Source organism: Pleurodeles waltl, chromosome 5, assembly GCF_031143425.1.
Source record: "Pleurodeles waltl isolate 20211129_DDA chromosome 5, aPleWal1.hap1.20221129, whole genome shotgun sequence".
NCBI lineage: Eukaryota > Metazoa > Chordata > Amphibia > Caudata > Salamandridae > Pleurodeles > Pleurodeles waltl.
This window is the reverse complement of record NC_090444.1, coordinates 1,720,933,162-1,720,958,061: the sequence shown is the minus strand read 5'-3', so window position 1 is coordinate 1,720,958,061 and position 24,900 is coordinate 1,720,933,162. Positions and strand designations below refer to the sequence as shown.

Genomic DNA, 24,900 nt, shown 5'->3' with positions numbered 1-24,900 from the left:
ATTTTCTACTATCAACAAAACGACATTGAAGGCAGAACTATTCAGACTTGCTTTCGAACTGAACTCAAAGATCAAGGGCTGTCATCGAATAACATCAGAATGAAGCTCCACCCTCCTGACTTGACTCCAAACTCATTACTTATGCATATATCATTAGCTCTCCTAGCACTCTTAAGCAGGGGTGTGGAATTTATTAAAATATCTACTTGTCCAGGGGACAGGTTGCTTCTCAAATCTACTTGTCCTGTAAAAAGATCTACTTGTCCCTTTGGTGCCATGTAGTGTGGCGACAAATTATGGCAGCAATATCATTATGTAAGAGCTCTGATAATAGCCTCTCTGATTATGCCAGGGCTACTACCATAATAGGGCTTGAATACTTGCAGTTTCAATCCCTACTGTAGCAATTTCCTTATTTTGCCACCTTTCTGCAGATCTGCATACTGGGGCTGGAGGAAGCAGTAAGCAATAGTTCCAGGGCTGGAATGCCTTTGAGTCTGCAAACCTACTAACGAACGAGTTACTTACCTTCGGTAACGACTTTTCTGGTGGATACATTAGCTACCTGTGGATTCCTCACCTCATGAATACTCCCATGGCGCCAGCATTCGACGGAAATCTTCTTACTAGTCTCTGCACGTCGACGAGGACGTCACTGTCTCGCACGCGACGCCGTCTGACGTCATACAGGCAATAAGAGGTCCTCGACGACGTGCGGACGTCAGTACCAATCATTTTTTACGTGCATGAGAACAACCAGGCAATGCAATGAAAGAACAAAGCAACATCCATTATATTGTAAAAATACACCACATTGTATGAATAACTGTAAATCTTTTTTATGTACATATATATATATATATATATATATATATATATATATATATATATATAAAACTCTTTCTTTTAAAATATATACACACACCAAGTATATACATAAAGATATATACACATATACCTATATATATATAAATATATTATATATATACATCTATTGCACCCTCAAAGATCAAGAGGAGCGCACTCAAGGATTACTTGGCAAGACCATAAAGGCAACGGGGAGGCGGGTGGGACCGTGAGGAATCCACAGGTAGCTAATGTATCCACCAGAAAAGTCGTTACCGAAGGTAAGTAACTCGTTCTTCTGATGGATACAACTACCTGTGGATTCCTCACCTCATGAATAGAGTCCCAAAGCAGTACCACGCCCGGCGGTGGGTGCCTAAATGGTCAAACCAAGAAATCCTGCAGCACTGACCGTGCAAAATGGCCGTCCCTTCTAACCTCAGAATCTAAACAGTAATGTTTTGCAAAAGTGTGAAGGGACGACCAAGTTGCGGCCTTGCAGATGTCGACCACAGGAACACCTCTGGCTAAGGCCGAAGTGGCCGACTTAGCTCTGGTGGAATGAGCTCTAATGCCCTCAGGAGGATCCTTCTTTGCCAAAGAGTAACATATTTTAATGCAAAGAACAACCCACCTGGATAGTGTTCTCTTGTGGACTGCCTTTCCTCTCCTCTTGCCCACGTATCCAATAAACAGCTGATCCTCCAGCCTGAAATCCTTTGTTCTATCGATAAAGAAGCTCAACGCTCTCTTTGGATCCAGACGGTGCAGTCTTTCTTCCTCTTTGGAAGGATGAGGCGGAGGATAGAACGTGGACAAAGTAATTGCCTGAGCCAAATGGAAGGGTGAAACAACCTTCGGGAGGAAAGCAGCCTTGGTCCTCAACACCACCTTATCCCCATAAAAAGTTGTATAAGGGGGTTTTACTGATAAGGCCTGCAACTCACTCACTCTCCTTGCTGATGTTATAGCTATCAGGAAGACTGTTTTTAAAAACAAATACCTCAAGGGGCAAGAATGCATAGGTTCAAAAGGGGACCCCATAAGGAAAGTCAGGACTAAGGACAAATCCCATTGCGGCATAACGAATGGCTTTGGAGGATATTGATTTAGAAGACCTTTCAAGAATCTGATAACAATAGGGGATTTAAATAAAGATGGTTGGTCTGGAAGACATATGAAGGCTGACAAGGCCGATAAATAACCTTTAATGGTAGCCACTGCACAACCTTTCTGCGCCAGAGATAGAGCAAAAGACAAAACGTCCGATAGATGAGCTTGTAAAGGATCAATCTGCCTCTCTCCACACCACGCAACAAATTTAGACCACCTATTAGCGTAGATAGATTTAGTGGAGTGTCGCCTGGCCGCTAATATAACATCCACTACCTCAGGCGGGAGAGAGAAGGAACTCAGGTTGCCCCGTTCAATCTCCAGGCATGTAGGTGCAGACTCTGGAGGTTGGGGTGTAGAACCTGCCCCTGCGACTGCGAGAGGAGGTCTGCCCTGAAAGGGAGACGGAGCGGCGGGCACGTTGAGAGTTGGAGAAGGTCGGAGTACCACACCCTCCTTGGCCAATCCGGAGCTATTACGATTACTAGAGCCCGGTCTTGGCGAATCTTCCTCAATACTCGAGGAATCAAGGGTATGGGAGGAAACGCGTAAAGCAACTGGCCGCACCAGGTCATTTGAAACGCGTCCCCCAACGCTTCCTGCATCGGATACTGAAGGCTGCAGAACAACGGACAATGCGCGTTCTCTCGAGTGGCGAACAGATCTACCCGAGGAAACCCCCACTTCTGGAAGATTAAACGGACTTGATCTGGATGGAGACGCCACTCGTGGTCTGCCGAGAAGTGGCGACTGAGACTGTCCGCACGCACGTTCAAGACTCCGGCCAGATGGTTTGCTATCAAGCAAATCCGATGGTCCTTTGCCCAGGACCATAGTCGAAGAGCTTCTCTGCAGAGAAGGTACGACCCCACTCCTCCCTGCTTGTTTATGTACCACATCGTGGTAGTATTGTCCGTTAGGACCTGTACCGACTGACCACGAAGGGAAGGGAGGAAGGCCTTGAGAGCCAGACGTACAGCCCGTAACTCTAACAGATTGATGTGAAAAATCTGTTCCTCTGGAGACCAAAGACCTTTGATCTCCAGATCCCCCAGATGAGCTCCCCACCCTAGAGTGGAAGCATCCGTTATGACTGTGGCCACTGGTGGCGACTGCTGGAACGGCTTTCCTTGTGAAAGATTGTTGCTTGCAATCCACCACTTCAAATCCACAGCAGCATCTCTGGAGATCTTGACAGTACCCTCTAGATCCCCTCTGTGTTGAGACCACTGCCTTCGGAGGCACCACTGAAGAGCCCTCATGTGCCAGCGAGCATGCGTGACCAACAGAATGCAGGAGGCAAAAAGACCGAGCAGACGAAGGACCTTGAGGACTGGAACTACCGCTCCATTTCGAAACATTGGAACCAAATCCTGAATATCTTGAATCCGCTGAGGCGGAGGAAAGGCCCGACCCAATGTCGTATCCAGTACTGCCCCTATGAACAGGAGGCGCTGAGAGGGCTCCAGGTGAGATTTGGGCTCGTTCACCGAAAAGCCCAGGTCGAACAACAACTGGGTTGTTGACTGCAGATGACGCAACACAAGCTCCGGGGACTTGGCTTTGATCAACCAATCGTCCAAGTAAGGGAATACTGCTATCCCCTTCCTTCTGAGCTCTGCCGCAACCACCGACATCACCTTCGTGAAGACTCGAGGTGCTGAAGTAAGACCAAACGGAAGGACCGCAAACTGGTAGTGTTGCGATCCCACCACAAACCGGAGATACTTCCTGTGTGACTTGAGTATCGGGATATGAAAGTAAGCATCCTGCAAGTCGACAGACACCATCCAGTCTTCCATGTTCAACGCCAAAAGCACCTGTGCTAGGGTCAGCATCTTGAACTTTTCCTGCTTGAGGAACCAATTCAAGATCCTCAGGTCCAGAATTGGTCTCAAACGACCATCCTTCTTGGGAATCAGGAAATACCTTGAGTAAACTCCTTGACCCCTTTCCTGCTCCGGGACCAACTCCACCGCGCCCTTTAAAAGGAGGACTTCTACCTCCTGTTCTAGCAACAGGAGGTGTTCTTGTGAACAATACGAAGGGCGGGGCGGGATGAGGGGCGGAAACTCCCGAAAGGGAAGGGTGTAGCCTTTTCCCACAACACTGAGAACCCAAGTGTCCGACGTAACAGTCTCCCATTTGGTGAGAAAATGCTGTAATCTTCCCCCTACAGGAGAGGAGTGAGTGGGAAATGGTGGAAGCCTAAGGCTGCTTCCCCTGCTGCACCCCGCCAGAGGATGAGGAAGAGGCAGAGTGCTGCTGAGAGGCTCCCCTGGTGCGGACCCTACCCCTCCCCCTAAAAGATCTATAGGGATGGGAAGAGGCAGGTTGCTGATATCTTCCCCGAAAGGAAGAGGAGGAAGAGCCACGCCCAAATCCACGAAACCTCCTGAAGAATCTGGAAGAGGCCGTGGAAGAAGGAGCTTGGAGTCCCAACGACTTAGCCGTGGCCCTGCTCTCCTTAAAACGTTCCAAGGCCGAATCAGCCTTAGCCCCAAACAGTTTGTCCCCATCAAACGGGAGATCCAACAATGTGGACTGTACATCTGCCGAAAAGCCCGAGTTACGTAGCCAGGCCTGTCTCCTTTCCACCACAGTTGTGCCCATTGCTCTGGCTACCGAGTCGGTGGTATCCAGTCCCGTCTGGATAATTTGGGTCGCAGCAGCCTGGGCATCAGAGACAAGATCCAAAAGACCCTGGGGAAGCTCTGTAAACGAAGAGGAGATGTCATCCATCAGAGCATGAATATACCTCCCCAGGATACAGGTCGCATTAGTGGCTTTTAACGCCAGACTGCAGGACGAAAAAATCTTCTTCGACTGCGCCTCTAGCTTTTTTGAGTCTCTGTCCCCAGGCACCGTCGGGAAAGAACCAGGCGCTGATTTGGACGAACAGGAGGCCTGCACAACCAAGCTCTCCGGCGTAGGGTGCCTAGATAGGAAACCAGGATCAGTTGGAGCCGTCCGATACCTCCTGGCCACGGCTCTGTGAACTGCTGGGGAAGATGCCGGCTTCTTCCACACCTCTAAAACCGGATCCAGCAGAGCGTCATTAAAAGGTAATAGAGGCTCCGCCGCGGCTGAGGCCGGATGCAACACCTCTGTCAAAAGGTTTTGTTTCGCCTCCACCACCGGCAAAGGCAGGTCCAAAAAACTAGCTGCCTTCCGTACCACTGTATGAAAGGAAGCAGCTTCCTCGGTATATTCCCCCGGGGACGAAAGGTCCCACTCAGGGGAAGTGTCCAGCCCACTGGCCGACTCCAGTCCACGCAGCCCATCACCCGAGTCCTCTAGCTCTCCTTCCTCTAGGGCTCGTTGGTACTCCTGCTCCTCTAGTACCCGGAGAGCACGCCTCCTTGAATGCAGTCGTTGCTCAATCCGCGGAGTCGACAACACCTCCGCCGAAGTCGGAGATCGGCGCCGATCTTCCGAAGCCACCGACGCCGCATCCGGCGCCACAGGTAACTTCGGCGCCGACTGAAGAGCAGATGAAACGGATGGACCCACCGGAGTCACAGGCCGAAATCTCGACGTCGACGGGATGGAAATCCCTGGGGCCAATCCCTCCAAAGCCATCGGAGCGGCCACCGGCGCCGACACTGGCGCCGAGCCCACGTTCCCAAACGGGAGAAAGGGCATAAAGGGTGCCGGCCGAAGAGGCGCAGGATCACCCAAAGAAAAGGCCAAAGGCCCAGCCGGAGCACCCCCTGGAGCCATCTGTTGGAAGATGGCATACATCGCATTCAAAAATGCGGAACTATCGGCTCCAGGGGTGGGAAAAGCCGGATACTGGGGTGCCTGACTCGGAGGCGACCCCGACGCCGGCCTCGGCGTCTGCGCCGGAGAAAACACCTGAGGCTCCAATACCTCAATCACCGACGCCTGTCCAGGCGAAGTTGGAGACGTCGGAGAGAGCAACGGCGTCGAAGGATGCGGCGTCACCGTGGGGCTGACCTCCCATGTCCTCCGGCGCCGATCCGGAGACCTGGAACGAGCCTCCCTTGAATGACGCCGAGATTCTCTACGGCGCCGGGAGTCTCGATGACGCCGATGTCTTGGAGAAGACTTTTTCTTGTGATGCTTCTCCTTTGACTTGGCCATAAACAGCTTCGCCTCACGTTCTTTAATGGCCTTCGGATTCATGTGCTGACACGAATCACAAGTCGAGACGTCGTGGTCGGAGCTCAAACACCAAAGGCAATCGGAATGAGGATCCGTCACCGACATCTTGCCTCCACACTCACGACAAGGCTTAAATCCAGACTTTCTCTGCGACATTATTTCCACAGAGAAAGAGTACGCAGCAAGATATACACTGTAACCGCAAGAGTAACAGTTGCTCCCTCGAAGATAACCGTTTCGAATGCACGGAAAAAAGGGAACTGACGTCCGCACGTCGTCGAGGACCTCTTATTGCCTGTATGACGTCAGACGGCGTCGCGTGCGAGACAGTGACGTCCTCGTCGACGTGCAGAGACTAGTAAGAAGATTTCCGTCGAATGCTGGCGCCATGGGAGTATTCATGAGGTGAGGAATCCACAGGTAGTTGTATCCATCAGAACTGCATGTTTTAAAGATTTTCACCAGCTTCTCTCTAATATTTTCCCATAATAAGAAAGGTTGGACATTTACTCCTGACAATGGCAGAATTAGAACTTCTTCCAGGGTTGGGAAGAAATTGGCCGGAGGGAAAATGAACTTGCAGATGCTCAATAGATTTTCACATGAGCAAATCTACACATGCATATTTACCCATGCTAAAATACAGTTCACAAATATTTTATAGGGGTACAACATATACCATGGGTGCACTTTCGTGACTTTCTTTAAGAATTTGGGGCCACATGTAGGTAGGTTCAGATTTGCGACCCGCAAATTGCGAGTCGCAAATCCGAATGTAGGATGGTGTCCCTGACACCATCTGTGATTCGCAAGGGCTTCGCAAATGCCCACCTAGTGAATAATCATGAGGTGGGTCGCAATTTGCGACCCCCTTGCGAATAGCGGCCCTCACAGGGATGGTGGCCTGCTGGAGACAGCAGACCACCATGTCTGTGACTGCTTCCTTAAAGGAAAACGAGATGCATTACAAAAACAGAAAAATGAAACGTTTTTGTTTCATTTTTTCAGAGCAGGCAGTGGTCCACAGGACCACTGCCTGCTCTGAAAAAATGTTTACAGTGACATTCACAATGGGGAAGGGGTCCCCTGGGGACCCCTTCCCTTTTGCGAAAGTGTTAGCACCCATTTGAAATGGGTGCAAACTGCGATTGGTTTGCGCCCGCGTTCGAGGTCACAAAACAATCCTACATTGCACTGTGAGTCGCAATTAGGAAGGGAACACCCCTTCCTAATTGCGACTCGCAAACCCGTTTTGCGATTCGGTAACCAGGTTACTGAATCGCAAAACTGGGTTTGTGCATCGCAATGTGCTTTTTGCACGTCGCAAACAGCGAAAGTCGCTGTTTGTGACATGCAAAAAGCTACCTACATGTGGGTCTTGGTCCCTAATTAGGTCTGGTGTTAACAAAGACATTTTGTTTAATAAAAACTTCTATTCCTCTCTCTTTTGGCTGGCTTTACTGTGAGTGATTGCATTCTGCTCTTCCACAAGGAGCATATTGGCACACAAAGTAGTTTTGTTCAGTGTCAGGAACTACAGTGGCAATCAGTGACGTAAGGAAACTGGAGGGTGCCCCTTTGCAAAGAACATGGAGGAGCCCCCTCTCCACACTCACTCAGGGCAGGTGCTGTGCTAAAGGGGCCCCTTGGAGGGCGGCTGCGGGGCCTTTGTTATGCCACTGGTGGCAACGTGTGCTTTTAGAGTTCAAAACATTTTGGTTTTTTTTTTTTGGCAGTGTTTGTTACAATGTTGAGGGCCTGGTAGCTCCCACAACAATAAAGTGTTACAAAAGCCATGTCAAAACAAGACACGCATTGATGAAACTAAAAGACTTATAAAAATATGTCAGATCAGTTGGCTTTGTCAGTGTTTGTTTATTTTCATGCTTCCCATATTCGTGTTGAAAATGGTTACACTGATTTTCCATTAGAAATATTTTTGGGAAATACTAGCATGCATCAACACATTTTACTAAATGACACTTCATTTGCATCTAATCAGAGAGCATTCTGGGAGCATTATACTTAGCCTCATAGCCTAAAGTTTTCAAACATGTGTATACACAGCTGTTTTTTTTTTTTGTACTGGAACCAACGTCAGTAGTGAAGTGTGACCTTAAAACATTTATTTACAGCACTCACCCTAATAATCAAGGCTTTCAAATAATGAACCATAAATACAAGTTCGAACAGCATTATCTTTTGGAAACACATTACCTCAACTGCAGTGAGTTCCACTCTCTGTAAACAGGCAGCCAAAGGGTTTGTGCTGCAGAGGGTTGGGCCTACTTGTCCCAAGGACAAAGTAAACATAAAAACTTGTTGCCCTTGACCCCAAACAAGATGTCCCGGGCGTCGGGCGATAGGAATTCCACATCCCTGCTTAAGTAACGGAAAGTTCCTACAAAGAACTAAAAAAAAAACTCACAATCTATCCAGTTGCGGGTTTTCATCTTTGCTTATTCAATGAATCATTTTTCTCTTCACGTATTCATCCATCAATCAGGGGTGTTGAATTCCTATAGCCCGACACCCATGGCATATCTTTTTTGGGGTCAAGGACAACAAGTTTTCATGTTTATTTTGTCCTTGGGACAAGCAGGCCCAACCCCCTGCAGGACAAACCCTTTTGTAGCCAGTTTAAACGAAAGGGAAGTGTCTACAGATGAGGTAATAGTTGTGCCAACATGTTAATGCCGCTTAAACTTGTATTTGAGGATCATTAACGCACAGCCTTTATTATGAGGGTGAGCACCATAAATAAGCTTTGCAGTGTCTCATTGCACTACTGACAATGGTTCCAGTAAAAAAAAAAAAAATGCGTACACACATTTGAAAAGTTGAACAATATGAGTCTATATATAAAGCTCCCAGAATATTCTCTGATTAGATGCAAATGTTTGCAGAAGCTTGTAAGCACGATTAATGATTCTTTGCTTTCAAAATTAAATGTTCAGGAAAAATGCAAGTAGGAAAAGAAACGTTTTTCTGAACTACTATGAAATTTTAGGTGCTGTGTCTTTGAAGCAAGATTATGGGAAACATGAAAATAAACAAGCACTGGCAAAGCCAACCGAGCCGACACTGGTGGTCAGTCTTTTGGTTTTGTCAATGTGCGTCTTGCTTTGACACGGCTTTTGTAACACTTTATTGCTGTGGGAGCTTCCAGACCCTCGCCATTGTCACAAATATTGGCAAAAATCAGAAAAAAATCTGGTCTCAAAAAGCACACATTGCCACAGTTTGTGGCACTGAACAAAACTACTTTGTGTGCCAATTTGCTCCTTGTGGAAGAGTTGAATGCTATCATTCACAGTAAAGCCATTCGATAGAAAAAATTATTTTTAATAAAAACAAAATGTCTTGGTTAACACCAGACCTAACTAGGAGCCCAATTCTTAAAGAAAGTCACAAAAGTGTACCCATGGTATGTGTCTTTGCATTAGTGGCTTTAATGAATTCAAAAGAATTTACAGAAGTAGACCAGGAAACAGTACTCCTAGAAAATATTTGTGAACTGTATTTTAGCTCAAGTAATTATGCATGTGTAGATTTGCTCATGCGAAAATCTACTGAGCGTTTACAAGTTCACTTTCCCTCCAACCACTTTTTTCCCAACCCTAGAAGAACTTCTACTTCTGCCCTTGTCAGGAGTAAATTGCCACCATTTCTCATTATAGGAAAAGATTAGAGAGGAGCTGGTGAAAATTCTTAAAACTGCAAGTTAGTAGGTTTGCACAGATTCAAAGGCATTTCAGTCCTGGAACTATTATTTACTACCTGATCCAGTCCCAGTATGTAGATATGTGGAAAGGTGGCAAAATAAGGAAATTGCTATGGTAAGGCTTGATATTGCTAGTAGTCAAGCCCTACTATAGTATTCGCCCAGTCATAAATCAGAGAGGCTCTTATCATAGCTCTTATATAATGATATTGCTACCTTAATTTGTCGCGGCAGTACATAGCAACAAAGGGACAAGTAGATTTTTATTTTTTATTTTTTTTAAGGACAAATAGATTGTGGACAAATAGATTTTTTTTTTTTAATTCCACATCCCTGATCAATCCTCGGTCTGTCATTCTTATACCCACTCATACAATGACAAATCATCCATCCATCACTGCTTCAATTAATTTCTCAAAATGCCACTCATCCATCTATCCTCACGCTTTTCAGAATCAGTCCATCATAAATGCTCATACTCCTGTTTACATAAATTTTACTTCTTAAATAATATTTAGAGCCCTAGTCAGGACTCTGTTTACAATGGCACCAACACATGTGGCAATTCTGAGCTGACACAAAGCCAAAGATAGCACACATGTTATGGGCTGCAACAAAAAGACATAATTAACTTAAGGTGGACAATAAAAGCCAACAGGCGTGTGGTACCGAGGTCTTAAGGTGCTTGCAGGATAGACTGTCTTTGAAGACTCAAGTGGTTAATGGGGCAAGCTTCCTCTGGTGTGGAAAGAGGAGTAACCAACTACCCGGTAGGAGAAAATGTGAATCCTGCTGACATGAAGTTCTACAAGAACCAGAACTGATGTCAAGTGTGGTACAGTATTATGAGACGGTGAGAAAATCATAATTATATACAGTTGGTGAGTTGTGATGTCATTGTGAGACAATTATATAGCTATTATGCAAGATTATTCATGCATGTTGGCATTAAAAGACCTATTACTTAAGCACCAAAGGAGAATTCAGTTTGTAGTGTGCAACACATATCAAAACAAATATAGAGTCAGGGAGACTGAAATTAAACAAATCTAAATTCAAACTAATCGACCCATACTATCTCCCTACATGTAAAGCCAAAAACACAAAAAAAGTATGGGGTTCACTTGTAAGGAGGAGCTATACCGGGGGGACATTTTCCTGGAGCTCCTTAACCTCACTAGGTAAGTAAGCAGTGAATGGGTGCTGTGAAGGGTCGTAGAGTGATGAAGGGGGGGGTACTTCCTTTAGCGGACTGAACCTCACTGTTAAAAGAACAGGAGGGAGTGCGCACATTTTTTGGTTTCTGGAAATTGTGGGATCCAGCTAAACTAGGGAAAATATCAAAACACCTAGGCAGTTACCAGTGTGAAATGTACACTTTTAATAATGGTGTCTGCTGGTGTGTTAAAAACAAGGATGGAACACCACTGTGCGAACTAGGACTCACTGGGTCACCTATCTAAAAATAAATGGCCAATGACACTATATAGTGTGAGACGACCTAGTCCATAAAGGAAATACCCCCCCATCATCACTCTACGACCCTTCACAGCACCCATTCACCGCTTACTTACCTCGTGAGGTTAAGGAGCTCCAGGAAAATTTCCCCCAGGTATAGCTCCTCATTACAAGTGAACCCCATACTTTTTTGTGTTTTTGTGTGCAACACATAAACAGTAATCATTTGTGTTGCGACTTGTAACTAAGAGAGGTTTAAAGGCTAAGGAGGCATGCTGCAGTGCAACAAACAGAACAATCTGATCCAGAAGATCAGTTAACTAATACAGAGAAATAGATGGACATACCAATCAGAATGTATCACTCAGATTCTCTTCACTGCAACCAATACATAGTCACTCCAATGATTTAATGACTGAGTGACTATGTATATTGGGGCTAAAAGTTCCATAATCATACAAGAACTGAACTTGGAAATATAGGCCTCTTAACACACAGAAAAAGCACAGGTTCGTGAAAAGGGCTCACTGTATTTTTGGTGATCATCATCCCTGATGCCTTAGTAAGAGAGATAAACTTTCTCCTGCTGTAGTTTCCTTGTAGTAGCAAGAAAGTCTACTTGGTTCTATTTCTGCTTCATAATTGTAGTGGCTCCAGCATTTCCTAGGTTCATAAATAATCATGTTATCATGCTGCATGAATTACCATATCTGCTATTCAACCTCAGTTCAAAATTGTCTGCCAGACAGAAATTCTACACACACGCCTTGAAACTATATCTCAGGTGATTTAAAAACCCACATTCTCAACATTGGACTTCATTACTCTTCAAAGCAAGCTACACATGCAGTTTCAAACATCTTTCAATCTAACAACTGTTGTGTAGTAATAGCATATAAAAATTCCTTTTAAAAAAATAAACTGTTTTGGGGGAGGGGGCCTAACAGGATTTTTTTTTTTTTTTTTTTTTTTTTTTTAACAATCACATGCCTAAATATCCACATAATAAGGGTTGTGCACATCTGAAAATCCATTATTGATCTCTCTAACAGGATATTAAATGCCTTACAATTACTGTTTGAGGACATCCAACATCTTAGGTGTTCCATACACTTAACTGTGCCAATCACACATACAAATTACAGTACTTCACCTGATGAAATCAAAGCAGTTCTGTCCCAAGGACCAGTCAATGGACTCCAACTTGTCCTTCATTTTAAAGCACACAAACCAAATAAAACAAATGGAGCCTTTTTCAGGATCACACTGCAAGGTGCTTGCGGCATTCCTACAATCGGCCTCCTCTAGCAAATCTGCTTGACCTCGGACACCAGACACATGGGTAAATATTAGGTCTGCTATAAAGAAAAATGACAGCTGTCACTACATGACTACCTGCAAAAGTTTGCAGTAGGTACCTTGATTTCACATTGAGGGTTTTGCGGCACAAGGGATGTCTAAAACAAATTATCCCATTGCTTTGTAGCTTCATAAGTATGGCTATGCTATGGTAAGATCATTCCCACAGCTGCACTGCCAGAAGTCTCTCAGTGCTTCAAAAACAGAAATACAAAATCCCCAGTATAATCACAACATTAACAATCAAAGACCGTGGGAACACAAAACTCTTCAGTCTGCACCTGAATGTAGAGTTATCCTCTCGTCTATCGCATTAAAAAAGCTATGCATCGGGTTGAACGTCCCTGGCACAGTGTCGGGGTGAATGTTGCTCATTCTGACCAGACAAGTATATTTTCTCGTGCAATAGACTTGATGCGTGATCTCTGAGGAGATCTACATGATTGTGTGTATTGCTGACCAACAGAGTACTGGACGCTGGGTGTGTCAGAGGTAACATACAAAGGGGCTGATTATGAGTTTGGCGTCCTTTTTTGAAGACCACTGCGGTGGCAGCCGTCAAAAGACCACCATGTTGGTGGTAATCCAACCGCTGTATTGAGTCAAACTGTGACGTCTGCCCAAAACATCCAAATTTCCAAAACCGTCAGGACAATGTAGGAAGGAAAGAGGGAGTCCGACCACCAGCACTGCCAGCCTGACAAAAATCCACCCATCAGAATGCGTTCCACAAATCACAACAGCGGTTCCTCCATGGCGGAAAACCATTGGCGGTGCGAACCGCAGCCGTCTCAACTCACATCACACTTAACACAACGCCACAATGGATAGTTTAAATACTCCACATCTGACACACATCCACACACCTACACACTCCACTATAAAACACACCCACAATCCTTTGCAACTAAAACGCCACACAAAGCCACAGACAACCACTAGTGTAGAGAGAAACACAAATCAAGATAAGGCACCCATTTACATTTCACAACGCACACATCACACACCTGCACAACATACACAACACACATTTTACTACCACAGACAATCATCACACATTCACATCACAGCACCTACACTTCACCATTTACCTTTTTCTGCAGCCTTTCTCTTTGAACACTACCACACCGTCTTCTCCAACACTACCATGACCCCACAAAAAAACCCACACTTCACAGATGAGGAGTTAAGGATCATGGTGGACGAAATTGTCAGGATAGAGCCACACCTGTTCAGAGGACAGGTCCAGCAAACATCAATTGCTAGGAAAATGGAGTTGTGGCAAATAGTAGGTGACAGGGTCAATTCTGTAGGCAGCTATCCATGCACAAATGAGGACATCAGGAAGAGGTGGAACGACCTCAGGGGGAAGGTTTGTTCCATGGCATCCAGGCACCAGCTGATAGTACGCAAGACTGGTGGTGGGCCCCACCTCCTCCCCCCTACTTTCACATCTTGGGAGGAGACGGTCCTGGACATACTGCATCCTGAGAGTGGAGTCAGGTAAGTTCCTACAAAATCCATGTCACCCAATTGTCATGTCCTGCATGCTCCCTCATCACTTTAACCCACCCCAATTAACATACAGACCACTACACCTCTGTCCAAATGTTCCAATATCCCTCACTGACTTTAAAGTTCAGCATCCTTGCTTTAGGAGAACACCATGTCCGGTGTAGGGGGGGAATATTGCCTGTCTGTTCCAGGCCACACACGGTATGTGACCCATTAAAATACAATTGCTGTAGAGTGCCGACGGCTCTGTCTGTGCAACGCATAGCAGCACATTAAATGATCATTATGAGAATACCATGGCTCCAGACATTTAATGTTGTAATGTTTTCGAAAAAAGGGCGCACAAATGCATCTCGTAAGAATACAATATCTATGCCACAGTTAATATTGATTTTTGCTTTGTGCATTTAAGTGCGTAGTTCTAGCCGAGCACATCCTCGGTTAAAGAAATCATGGAATCACCTTGTCTCCCAAGTATTAATGGTGCTGAATGCAGTATTTCTGTATGCGCTCTGCAGTACTATGCCAGCTGGCTGCTGGACTGCCCCACTGCACCGAGCAAAATGAATGAGAATACACCAAGGGAAATAAAAACTAATGACTCCATGCCCTCAGCGTCCACTGCTTTCAGGAAGGATAAACCTTCTCCAAAGCAGCCGAAACCCATCAATAAACTGCTGCACAGAAGGGGCCACTGCGACAAAAGGACACTGTAGCACTAGAAGAGTCAACATGGAGGGGCGGTCAAAGAAGGATATCAACACAGGTCAAGTAGCTTACTTCAGAAGGTGTGTTACTGAAAAAGACACTTTGATGAAAGTTTGCACGTGAATTTTTTTTTTTTTTTAATTGCAGTTTTTTTCTGCACTTTTTCTTTTTTTCCCTTACCATAGGACTGCTTTCTGCATGTAAAGTAACAATGCTGTCGACAGTCTAGTCCCAACAACTGCAGTGTACTTGTAGAAAAAAAAAATCAGTTGGCTTGTACAATGCTTTACATCTGCCAGGCAAATAAACAGTTCAGGAAGCGCTCTTAGCCTACGTGAAAAATCGAGGCGGATCTCACAAAATAATTGTACTGTGTAAATCAGTTAGAATCATAAACAATAGCAAATTTAGTAAGCCTCAATGCAAACAGTTGTAATGATCTAAAGGAATAAATAGGATATCTAATTTAAGAATAGAACTAACAAGAACTGAAAGGTATTCATATTTTGAATATTTCTTGAGATGTACACAGACCAGATCCATACATCTAATTAGGCATGCGATGGCCAGAGATATTAAAGCACTTGTCAACATTTAGGCCCATCGGCGGAAATACCCTTAGGAAATATCGCCATGGAGTAAATCCATTAACGCACAACTCGTAATCTGGGTTTGGTCACGCAAACCTGCATGAGTTAGAGTATGAGTTTAGCCATTCAACTCAGATGAGGGCTGATGCCATGAGTTCAGCCAAGAGTACAGTCTCTAGAATGAGAGTCTCTGAGTTAAGAACCCTAGAGATTAAGGCCCAGATTTACTAAGATTTTGTGTCGTAGCCCAACCCAAAATCCATGTTGGGATTTACCAAGGTATGCAAATCAAGATTTGCATGGCTCTGTGCGGGATTATATCCCAAAAGAAACACAATGAAGCTGCCTTGTGTTATCTTATGTCAGGGGGCCTTACATGGGTGTTTCTTTGTTGTATATGCACTTTCTGATTTGCCCAACACACATTCTTTGCAGCAGCCACATTAATCCTCTAAGCTACCTTATAATGAGTCCAAGCTTCTACTGGATAAAACTATGTTAAAACAATGTTCTCTCTCTAGGGAGTAATTTGTTTTAAGGGCCTTGTTTGGAAAAAATATCCAGTAGGCCTACTAGCCTTTTAGTTAGATGCAGGGCCTATGGAACTATATGGCAGGAAAAACCTAAAAATATATCACAGGGTTGACAAATTAATGTCCAGTTATGCATGTACAATGCAAATAGCTCCAACTCAAGTAAATGCTAGACATATTGCATTGCAAATGCTTGTTATCATTGAAAAGTCCTGGTCCTAGGACCACATCATGACAACTAATGGTTGATCACGTTTAACTGCACCACTGCTAACAAGCCTTCTCTGTGTAACACCTTGGAATGTGCCATTACTTGCCACCTTGATTTTTCCCTGCTTGTATGATGTGAGCACAAACGTGCCTGGCCATATGACAGGTGGAGTACCCCCACAGCACTGCTCTTTAGTCCCCATCCCCCCTCGTGTAGAAACAATTGTAAAGCCAGGAGCGTGTATTGTGGTTCAAATTCACATTCAGTTAATTGTGCCTACTTGACCTGCACCAGGAAACTTTCAGGAGAACACCCTGAGGCCCAAGAAGCATTACTTGATTAAAGGCGTGGCTAAGCAAGAGAAGGGACAAAGCTGCACACCTTACACAAAATGGATGGGTTACATGTTCATTCTGCTTACCCTGTGTCCTTTTGTGTCACAAGAGAAGGGACACTGCAAAGGCATCTGGTAGGCCAGAGGCCATCTAGACCCCAATCCAGAAAAGTGGAGTGACAGTTACCTGTAGCCTAGTTGCAGTGTAACTGGGACGTACCTGAACAAAATTAAGCTTTGAATCTCCCTCCAAAAGTAGGGTGTGGGCATTGTACTGGACAAAGGCAGATGACTTGGGTTTATCTAGTATTTATTTTAAACTGGGAGAGCCATATCCACCTGTGTGGCAAAAGGCTGGTACCAGAGACTAAATCATTGGCTGTTTTTTAGGCAGAGTAGAAAATGGTTGTATCTATGCCGTATTTCTATAGTGCAAACATAGCCAAAAGAAAGTGGAGCACTACAGGGTCAAGGCCAGAGATATACTGAACAAGTGATTGGGGAAGCTGCTTGTTCCTAAGAGTGGGAGTAGGCGTGTCTTTGGTGCTTTCCTAAATTGGAGCTGGGTTGGGAAATGTTCAAGGATTCAGGGATCTAATTTTAGATTCTGTATACATGGAAGGAAAACGCATATTTTCATGTTTATGGTCTGGCTTGACAGAGAACCTGTTGCCAGATAATTATGTGAGGATCACCAGGAGAGGGGATTTTGCTCCGTTCACATGTTGGGAACCAGGAGTAAATTTGATAGGGCAGAAGTAGAGCGCTACCACAAAAGTGCTTGCCCTTCCCCTCCCCCCCCCCCCCCACACACACACACACAACTGCAATCATTTTGTTTATTTATCCAGCTGCCTGAGCTTTCGGGGGCACTCATGACAGGGTAAGGCTATTAAAGTGCCTTGGATAACTAGATAGATAAGGTATGTTCTTTTTCTCTAGCAGCAGCATAGATGGAAAGGGGGCTGTCATTAACCTATGGGGGCTTTTTAAGATCTTGTTTGACAGTGGAAATTGTCACCTAAATGTTTAAGCTTTTGTTATTCTACAGTTCTTTGCTTCCACACAAATAAATGATCACTCTTTTTATTTATCTGTAATGCTTCATGTTACCATATAACATTCCTTTAGAACCAGACCTTTCAGCAAAGGTCTTCAGCTTTAGACAGTTGTTCTTCATACAGTGGGCAATTTCAGTCATGGACCTTGATCTGGTACTGAGCATTTTGTCCATAAGGGAGAGAAGGAGTTGCATGTTATTGGCATAGAAGAGGACGTTGATATCATGAGAGCAGATATTGATAGCTAGAGGGATCATGTATGTAAGGTTCAGCTCAGGGAGAATGAAACGTAATATGTGACCAAAATGTTGGGGGAAGAAGTGTCCTTCCCTAGTTGTTTGCAGAATGGTCTGACATGAGCTTCTTGAAGAGGCTGGTCCCAATACCATTTGTATCTCAGCTGCAAAGCTGTAAGATGGTGCTAAGCCTACCTTAGGCCTTTGGAAAGTAACCAACAGCTGAACCAAGCAAGCCTTTGTGAAATAGGCACAGTAGTTCCAATTGAATTTTTTGTATGATTGGCAGCCTAGTAAGTAACTGTGATGCTTAAAATAATGTAAACAGAACACGTATTTCAGAGAAAGAGCTTGATGGTGAATCTTTGAGCTATTTGTAGGTAACTCGCCTTCGTTCGCTCCACTTAAGTAAACAATGTCATAGGGGCACAGCTAATACAAAGGCTAATGGACCTTGAAGAGGAGTATCTCACACAGACAGCAAGGGTAGAATACCACATATTTGATCACAGAGTTGATTGATGAGGTCAAATGACAATTCTGTGTAGAAAATACCTACATGGGTTTTGACTAAGTTGGAAGGGCTGGAACGAGAACCCATAGCTAAAGAGGCCAATTCATGGCAAGACCCTCGCAATCTTCAGGACCAATAAAAACCATTCTCAGTTATATCAACGTTCAGACAAATATACCAGTCATTCTGATACTACTGAATAGCATTTTGTGTTGAAACGTATCTCCCAAAAGGGAGCCACTGATACAAACCAAGATACATAGTAACACGTGATATAGAAAAGCAAATGTTTACCCATATTCGGAGAGGGAGCAGACTGCGAGGAGTGTGCACAGAGCAAGCAACATTGGCTGGGCGGCAGAACAACATCCTTACTGTGGTCATGTCATGCCTCGATTATTGCAGTTGCCTAAATGCAGGCCTATCCGATACATCCCACGTACAAGTCCATAAAGTTCAAAAGTATACAGCCCAACTGTTTGGTCTGAAGTTGTATGACCACACCAGACCAGCAGCAACTTAGTGCACTGGCCGCCAATTAAAGAAAGAGCAAAATGAAAATATCCTGCCTCATATACAATGGGCTACATGTCTGCTCGACGAACAATCCTGCGAACATTGCTTCAAATGGGCAAGTACTGTGCATTACTGAGTACCTGCACTTCTTTATTTTGAAAGGGAGAGTACCTGCACTTATCACCACTGCTGCAATATATTTAATGGGAGAGCACTAGTACTTCTCGGAAGCAAACATGGACTCTAAATAATGAGTAACTGCACTTCTGTGTTTCCATTTAAAGCACTGCCTGCGAAGCAGTTCTTGCAAAACGGTTCCCCATTTCCTCAACTGTTTGAAGAGGCCGGAATTCACCAACGCCGCCGAGACGCCTTTTCCTTCAAGGTCTTGTCACTGGTCATTATAAGGAGTACACGTTACGGTGGTCACCATCCACAGCAACTGATAGACCTCCATTACCAATTTCTGACAGTTGCATTACCCCTGCTGGGGGTCCACGCCTCTCAAATGGCTGCGGGTTACCGACCGAAGGATAGTCGGTGTGCTTTACCCAACATAAAAATGGGTTCAAACCCCACCTTTTCCAAGTTAGTGCAAGTGCGTAGTGGACAAATTAAGTTTATTTTCGTTTCTCGTTTCCGCATCATGTGTACCGCTTAGAAGCGGACGAAAACAAGGACAGTGCAGTATATATTCTGGAAACACACAGAAGTAAAACAGCCGGTAGGGTCGTAGTATACAGTCAATCGTCTCTGCCTTTCGGAAGATCGAAGTGAGTGACGAAGCAGAACACAGGGGATTCGATACAACGTCCCATCCTCACTGCAACGTCCCACAGTCCGAGGGGCGCGAGGTAAGGTCCCACCTCCCACTCCCATTCAGTGGTTCTAGGGGCGGGGCCGGAGGGAGAGGGGGCTTACCTGAGTGGCCGAGTACCAGCTCTGCCGTCCCTCCACCGCCTGCGGCTTGTCTGTACTGCGTGAGCACCTGTTACGCTTCGCCTACCGCGGCTCAGCGACTCGCCTATTGGACAGTAAGCTATTGTGACGTCCCCAAAACTGAAATTCTATTGATCAGCCCAACCGTCAGTCAAGTGAGGGGGCTGAAATGCTGACTTATGAAGGAAAACAAGCGTATGCAGGGGTCGCTTCGGGAAATGTCTACCCGTGCATGCTATCAAGGTTGATGGCGTTCACGAACTGGCAGATCTGTAGCCTATTACCATAGTTCCATTATAATTGAAACGAGTACTTCTGATCTCAGAAAGACTGAAATGGATCGGGTCTCTTACATTCAATGCATGTTATCGGCCACATGATACATCATTATGAAAATACAATTCAGGTAAGGAGTCTTTTGTTAAATTAAATGTAATTCTATGTTAAGATCCCTATTTTTTATTTGACGTTTTAAATATACCACAATAAAAAACTTACCTTTATAAGATGGCCTCTTTTCTTGTCGGTGTGCAGAGCGACACTACCGCATAGCCCTTCTATGACAGGTCCGTAGCCTCACATGCTGACTCTGGTTGAATCTTGAAAAAACACGTGCGCGTGCTTACAAAACAGGAACAGGTGCATTTTGGAATTTAAGCACTACACAGCGCCACCTTTTGATAGTTTTCTCTTGATGCTGGCAAATGCACATATTTTATAAGGACATTTTCAAATGTATTTTTCTCCTCGTACTTGATTGTCATTTTTCAATCAGAGTGCGCAGATTTAAAAAAAAGAAAAACTGAGAACTGTGTTGACACATTTAATTACATCATATCATCTGCCAAAAAAAGTGAATTTGACCTTGTGTAATGTAACTGGTGCTCACATAAAGGAGGTTCAAGATCATGCTATGTAATACAGGCTAACATAAGTGAGGCAAGTGGGAGATTTTGAAAACAAACTCTGGGGAATGTATTTTCTCCTTTGAAATCTATAGGAGCAGCGGAAATATCAGGCGGGAGATAGATAAATTAAAGCCATTTTTTGCTTCAGAATCAGGAGTCTCCCCCCATTGGGTGTTTTGGAATGTGAGAGCATGCAGAAGCGTGATTTACAATTTCTCATCTGATGCATCTTTTTAAGGCGCGTGACATTGAGGGAGTTAATAATAATTCACATTTCGTGAAGCCTGTTTGACCACACAATGAGGAATAGGAATCAGTAATTGAAGTTAAGCGGTTTTATTTCCAATCAATAATTAGTCAATTATATATGTATGTCCTGAAAATGTTAAAGAGATACACAATTACTGCTGGCAAGCAGGAAAATCACACTTGGTTCAGTCTCATTATATTAAGATACAAAGCAATAACAACCACATCACTACAGAAACAGAAGTAGAAACAGGTGTTCCATAAAGAAACCCCTGCTCTCTCTCCTAAACATGAAATTGTTCTCAAACCATCTAATCAGAGTTCTAAGTAAGGAATGAGGATGGTTTAAATGAAATCTAAGGAAAATTTGCACACCTGAGAAGGTGTAAGCATAGTGAAGGCTCCAGTAGAAGTCTTCCAGCAAAGGAAGTAAGTGTTTGGCATAAAGCTTTACACTTGCAAGAATAAAGAAAGCAGAGAGGTCTGTACCCCTCGAAGTCTAAGAGAATCTGCCTTAACTGCTAACAGCTTCAGCATTAATGAAAACAAACAGATTCTTAAGCATCAATGGTAACTCTTTCCTCCCCCCCAGTTATAAATCAGCTCCTTTTCCATTAAGTGCATTTGCACCATCACCTGAATTTCCCATTCCTCAGAACAAGGACTGTTACTGCAACCTTGAAACATCCCCATTCCTGATACGCGATCAATAGGGAACTCCAGCTACTCATAAGGTTGCCACGTCTCTTGCCAAAATTTCTCTTCTCAGGCCTTATTATCAACCAAACTAATACATATAACAAAACTCTTATTTCTCTATATATTGAAACCTTGAAATGCACCTGCAAAAGAAAGAACACACTATCCAAGCAGAATACATTTTAAAACTAAGACCAATTCATCCACTATTGTGGACAGTTTTCTAATAATGAGATCATTCAAGATTACACCTACAGTTGGAATCACTTCACTAAAGTGTATCACACAATTTCAGCTCCAATAAAACCTCGTTTAGTTCTACGTTTCGTTTCCAACACAAAAACATTTAAATGTTCTACTTGATAAATCTTTGGGACAACCACACCCAAATAACATATAGCATACCATCGTTTGGGCAATTTGAAATATGCACGACCCCCACATACAAAATAAACTCCAGGAATAACAGGATGTCGTCCTTCCAAGAACAGAAGCCAAATATCTCCATATTTGCAAATATGGTCACAATCACCTCTACCCATGAACTTAGTGCTAAGAGAAGATTTATTTCTACCCTCACATAATTTTCTTTTGTGCTCCCAATCTAAAAGTAGTGCTGGCATAGCTCAGAAGTCTCAATGTTTCGCTTCTTCCTCATCCTACTGTCCCTGTATCTCTCATCCCTTCCTGTTTTCCCCTTTCACCCATTGCTCTCTTCCTGTCTTCTACTGAAACAAAACATTTCTTCTCAACCTCAGTTAAAGAACATGTCAAATTGATTGTGTCCAGTGTCTTAATTGGTTTAAGGATACTGCCAACCATCTTCATTGTCTCAGCATGGAATTGACAATTCAAACTCTTCAACAAGGGAACTTCAGAAAATACCAAATCATTATTCAAATAATAATATTGAGGGGCGTAGCCACGCTAGCATCCACTAGGGCCGTGTGGCAGTGAAGCTCCAGCTGCATCTGCCCTAAAACACGCAGTTTGCAGGCCCCCATTCCTATCTTCATACCATCCACGTCTCCTGAATACATCGGATCACTCCCTGCCTTCACACCCTTCCTCCCATGCCCGGCAAATGGTAGATGAGGTCTGCATATCTGGAGGCTTAGGCGGTCCGGACTCCACTGAGGCCCTGCGGCATAGGGGCCGTGGGCGAGCCTGAAGACTGGGATACCGGACCCTATGGGCCCTGCCGAGGCCCACTGTCACAGGGATGTCTCACCATCGACTGTGGGTGCCCCCCAGGACAACTGAGAAGGAGGCCCTGGTTTGTGGACGGGCTCTGGTCGCGGCCATGCTACATTGCTGAATTGGAGCGGAGGATTACCGGAGTGCGGTAACTGCTATGGCCGCATTGGAGGTAGGCCCCCCCTCACCAACGATTATACACCCCTCACCCTCCTCTGCCTCATGTAGACCTGACAGGTCGTACAGATCTCCCTCATCTGTTACTTGGAGGCACCCTATCCTGACACGCCGCTTATCAGCACAGATTTACACTTACTGTTTCATAGTCTCCAGCACCAATATGGGGAAGAACAACCCCAAACAATGCAAACTCCCCTTTGAAAAACTTTGGCAGTCAGGGAGGCCGAAGTCTACATCTGACAGTGAAGACCACATCGAGGCCATCGCCAACAGTGAACATCTTTCAGGGACTGATGCCATTATGGCGGAGTTATGAGCCGGCTTCCCCTCAATTAACGCCCTCTTTGATACGTTAACTGAACGCTTAGAACACATGGGAAGGAAACTTGAGCATCAAAGTACATGACTGGATGGCACAGTGGAACGTATTTGAGGACTGGAGGACAACACTTCTTCCCGTTCCAAGTGTCTAGACAGGATGAAACGCCTTCTCAAATCTGTGGCTATTAAAAACGAAGACCTTGAAGTGAGGACGCGCAGAAATACCATTTGCGTAACTGGCATCACAGAATCCACCAATGTGGGGTGCCCAGATCAATTTGTAGAGAGATAGCTCATTGAACTACTTGACTGCCACAGCTTTACGAATACCTTTGTGGTAGAGCAGGTGCATAGAGCATTAGGTCCTCGGCTCCCACCAGGGGCTCCACCCCGTCCAATCATTGCCTGCTTATTAAACCTCAGGGATAGGGACACAGCACTCCGTCTTGCCCGTGAGCGTGGCCCCCTGCAGAACCAGGGCTCCTCCATCTCTATATACCCAGACTTTACAATGGTAGTCCAAGAAGCACACAGTGAATTTCAGGATGTCAATACTTTGCTTCCCAATGGAATATGCCATATCCTGCCCTGCTTCGGATTGAGGTGGATGGGAAGTCACATATATTTGACTGATAAAGCTGAGGCATTATCATACTGTAAACCACTTTGCCCTCCTGGTGCTTCTTCACTGCGACTCACACCGGACCTGGCTTCTGTGGCCCCCTGAGCCTTGCAATGTTTGGACCTTTTTCCTCCAGACTGATCCTCTGCTGTCCCATCTGTGGATGCGGTAGACTGCTGCTTACACTGGTCCAATTTCTTATTTGTCACCTTTTCATCATGGTCTGGATAGGTTTGCGTTATTCTGCCTGCAACTATCATATACTTTATCAGTCAGCCTTGTTGGGCCATGCTGCCTTTAGCCCTGCCCACCCTCATGGTATATACTGTACCTTGTTTTTTTTAATTTTAGTTTCTTTGTGTTTTTTCTGGAATTCACATACTAATTAGGAGCTCTGTTTGGGTGTGGGTGATGGGTGTTTGTTCCTATGGGTATTGTTATGTTGTTCTGTGTACTCTTGTTCATGCTAGGCCTAGTGGAAATTACAATTTGACATGTGCACTGCTCCATCCATATATCTCTCTCTATGACCAAGACTGTGACAGGGCGAGCTGAAAATGTAGACATTAATTGTCTGACTTGGAATGTACGGGGCTTAAATAACCTGCGTAAGTGCAAGCCGGTCCTGGCCTACATTAATAGACATGGGGCCAAACTTGTATTTTTGCAAGAAACATACCTCCCCCACTTTCACCTGCTTTTGCAAAAAATTGGGTGGCACATCGATATTTAGCTAGTTACAGTACCTGCTCAAGGGCCGTATGCACACTAATCCATAAAAGTATCCCCTTCACCCTTACCGCTAGTTTTACTGATAAAGAGGGCGGTTTTGTGATTTTGGTTGGGTGCCTTGCTGACCAATGTGTCCTCCTCGCTAACGTGTCTGCCCCCAAAACTGATAACCCTAACTTTTTTTCAGGATATTTTCTGTAATTATTG

General features: G+C 44.7%; 1 protein-coding gene across 5 annotated transcripts in view; it reads right to left on the bottom strand.

The window, feature by feature from the left end:
* ENPP5 (ectonucleotide pyrophosphatase/phosphodiesterase family member 5) overlaps positions 1-19,895 on the bottom strand; it is a 133,898-nt gene extending 114,003 nt beyond the window's left edge. For 2 of the 5 annotated variants that reach the window (XM_069236090.1, XM_069236094.1), the window contains exon 1: positions 19,768-19,895. The gene's annotated coding sequence lies outside the window, so the exon portion shown is untranslated. Of the gene's footprint in view, positions 1-18,624 lie in introns of all 5 variants that reach the window. The other 3 variants (XM_069236091.1, XM_069236092.1, XM_069236093.1) reach the window with 3 other exon arrangements.
* Between the last annotated feature and the right edge of the window lie 5,005 nt (positions 19,896-24,900).